The following is a 4,138-nucleotide window of genomic DNA, read 5'->3' on the forward strand; positions in this document are numbered from 1 at the left end:
GTACCACTACTTTGCCACAACCCTGTGCTATCGTGACCCTACGTCACCATGACTCTGCGCTGCCATGAATGCTCACCCCCAATCTTTCCTCACTGTAAGAACCTCTATCTATCAGTGATGCAATTGCAAGATTTTTTCATGTATTTAGATTTACAGTATTAGTAGTGTTTAATTTAACCCCCAATTTTCACTTAATGGAAGCTAATAATTGTATACCATTTTAGTCTTGTTTTAAAATAATTTGGGGTTAGTAGAGGCAAAGACACATTCAAGCATATCACAATTGATTCCTATGATGTTTGTATCTGATGGTTGTTCTTAGACCTTAGAATTGTGAGTTTGAGAGAAATTCATGAAACAATTATCTGTTAAATTTGCTTGTAATGTATCATATGTTCTTCATTTTAAATTACAAGTTTTTAATTGCAACTCAACTCAATTACATTATGTTTTGATTTTCTATTTTGAAGCCAACTTTGTTTCTATTTTGGACCTTTTGGAGTTGTCATTGAAAGAATTTGGTAGTTGAGAAGTAAGCATTTAGCAGGTAACTTCATTATCACATTGTTTTTACTGATTATTTTAGATTTGTAGTTTTTGTGTAGTGATTGGTTGCCTGACTGTGTTGTGACTAGTTGTCCACTTGTCTGACTATGTTGTGACTAGTTATGTAAATTGTAATTGAAATATAACCTGATTTGGTGTTTCTATGTGTAATGTAACCTAAATTGTTGCGTAAGTGTAAAAGTAATGTAACCTTAATTTTGGTGTTGAATTCTAATATAAATTCTGAATTATATGATAACATAATGGAATATGAAATTGTTAATGAACACTACATTGATGATGAATTAAATGAACACATGCCTCCTATTCTATAAGAGATTGAGACTGAATAGTAACTGGAAACTGAATAGTAAGATTATTATTTTTTACTAAATTGAGCCCTCTACATGATGGTCATGAATTGACATATTTTTTCCGAAGTTTGGCTTAATTGGGAAATAGACAGGAAGATATTTTCTATAACCTTGGACAATGCTAGTGCCATAATACAATGGTAGATATTATAAAAAAACAATTTAATTCGCAAAATAATTTAATTTGTAATGGTGAGTACTTTCATGTGAGGTGTAATGCACATGTCTTGAATCTTATTGTTCAAGAGGGCTTAGAGGTGATTGGTGGTGCTTTGAAAAAGATAAGAGAAAGTATAAAATATGTGAGAGCATCGGAGGCAATAAAGATTGCATTCAAAAAGTGTGTTCTTCAAGTGAGGGGTATTGATACTAAGGTGGGTTTGAGAATGAATGTAGCTTGTCGCAACCTACTCTTCGACGGGAGGGCGATGCGTGACTCGCGGGTGCGTGTTACAAGAAAGGAATACGCATGGAGTCGCCACCAACGTTTATTTGAGGAAAATGTCGGAAAAACCGGAAAAGATGTGATCTACGAACTTTAAGTGAAAGGTTCAGGAGTTGTATTTACGCACGGGTAAGGTATTAGCACCCCACGCGTTCGTCACAAGAGACGGCAACCTTTAATCAAATATGCGAATATGACTTCAATTTATGTTATTTTCCCCTTTTTACGTTCTTATGTCTTTTTTATGCCTTTTTATGTTTTTATCTTTTTGTGGTCGACAAGGGTGTTTCCCTTTGCTCCTACGTATTCCTCAATTGTGATGAGAAAATCAGACCTACGTAGTTCTTTGTGAACAAAGTGTTTGGTTAAGTTGTTTTTATCCTTTTTGCAAGATAGGTTTTTATTGAATGAAAGGTCATTTAAGGCGTTGGACCATTAAACAAACTTTCGATTCTTTTTGAAAAGAGAGAAGACATTAAGGCATTGGACCATTAATGATCTTTTTATTTTTGAAAGAGGTAATAAAGTTACATGTTGATTTTAGGCCTTTAGAAATCTACACATAACCAATAAAAGCGGAAAAGACCATTTCAAGGCGTTGGACCTTTGAAAATGGCTTTTTAGGCGATGACAAAAGTTTGGTTTATGAATTGATTTTAGCCTTAGTTTCACTTTGGTTATTAGTCGATTGGATTAAGAAAGGAAAATCCCAAAGCAAAACGTCCGATTGATTGTTTTTTATTTATTTTACTAAAAGATATTTTTTTTATTATATTATTATTTTACCTCTTTTTGGTTTCCAACGTGGTTACGGCATGACCGAATGGTCAGATTTCTTTTTAACAGAAATTAACGGATATTACAATTCAAATGATCGATGAAAATTTATTTTATTTTTTGATTACGCGAGAAAATAACTTAAGTAAATGACTAAAGCACGTCAAAAGGGGGTACGGAAAGTAAATGAAATGAAAGTCAAAGCACGTGAAAGCAAATGAGGACCACTAAGGGTACATAGAATGAATTGAAAAGTTCGATTTCGGGAACTTACCGGTTGAAGACCGAAGAACGACAAAGAACGTCGAAGAATGGTTGAAAATCTTTACGAAATCACCCGCGGAAACGTTACGGAAACGTTACGGAAGCACCTCGGCTAGGATTTTCTTCACGGAACCAATTTTTTCACTAATTTCAAGTGATTCTCAAATTACCAGGAAGGCTGAACATTTTTCCTCTTCACTTCTCCCCATATTTATAGGAAAATGGGGGAGAAGCTTACCACCCAGCTCACCCAGGCGAGCTAGGTTGCTTCCTCCAGAAGCAACCGCCTTCTGGAGGAATTTACTGGAAAGCCCAAGTGGGCCTGGTTTCTATTTGCACCCCCATTTTTACTAAGTACACTCCCTGCCTTTTTTTGGTGATTCTTTTTGCATAACGTTACGAAAGTTTACGAATTTCGTAACGATGCTTGTTTTCTTTCCGTAATGTTTCGAAACCTTATGGATTACGTAATCATCCCCTTTTTGCCTTCCAGAGTGTTACAGAACTTTATGGATTGCGCACTAACACTTCCTTTTAATTTTCGGCATGTCGCGGAACTTCACGGATTGTGCTACAATGCTTTCTTTTGACTTCCGGCACGTCACAGAACTTCACGAATTGCCTAATGATGGGTGCCAAGTACCTCGAAGTGGTCAAACGAGGGTCGCATCCCAACAACGGATGGTCCCCGGACGAAATTAGGGTATGACAGTTGCCCCTCTTTACTTCTCTTTTATTGGAGATAAAAGGGAAGTAAAGATAAGACACTTATTTCGTTCGAGTAAAACACCACTCGGCCAGTGAACCTCCCTGCCAGCGGAACCTGCAAAAAATTGAAAATGATCAGTACCAACACATCATCCTGATACTGTCGAATTTGCTCCCCTTGGTTGATACAAGACGTAGAATGACTATAATTTGTCTCTGTGTTTTGTTGGACACGATCGAGCCTGGGTGGCGAGACACAGAATGACCATAATTTGTCTCTGTGTGCCACCGGACACGACCGCCTTTGGACGGCGAAAAGGTGTGCAGAATGACCATAATTTGTCTCCACCCACCTTTCAACTTGTTGTTTTTGAATGATAAAGGGCGCAGAATTTGTCTCTGTGCGTTCATCACCCAACTTGCGAAATCTGAATGACAAAGGGCGCAGAATTTGTCTCTGCGCGTTTATCACCCGCCTCGCTGCTCCTGAATGATAAAGGGCACAAAATTTGTCTCTGCGCGTTTACCCACTCAGCTTGTTGTTCCTGAATGATAATGGGCGCAAAATTCGTTTCTGCGCGTTTATCCACTCAGCTTGTTGTGCTTGAATGATAAAGGGCGCAGAGTTTGTCTCTGCGTGTTTACCCACTCAGATTGTTGTTCTTGAATGATAAAGGGCGCAGAGTCTGTCTCTGCGTGTTTACCCACTTAGCTTGTTGTTCCTGAATGATAAAGGGCACATAATCTATATCTACATGTTTACCCACTCAGCTTGTCGTGCTTGAATGATAAAGGGCGCATAATCTGTATCTACGCGTTTACCCACTCAGCTTGTGGTTCCTGAATGATAAAGGGCGTAGAATCTGTATCTACGCGTTTACCCTCTCAGCTTGCTATCATGCTTGAATGATAAAGGGCGCAGAATCTATCTCTGCGCGTTTACCCACTCAGCTTGCTATCATGCTTTGAGTCTTAGAGATAGCAAAAGAAAGTTTTTACGGATAACCACTTGGGTATCTCCGCA

Source organism: Glycine soja, chromosome 19 (assembly GCF_004193775.1).
Source record: "Glycine soja cultivar W05 chromosome 19, ASM419377v2, whole genome shotgun sequence".
Lineage (NCBI taxonomy): Eukaryota > Viridiplantae > Streptophyta > Magnoliopsida > Fabales > Fabaceae > Glycine > Glycine soja.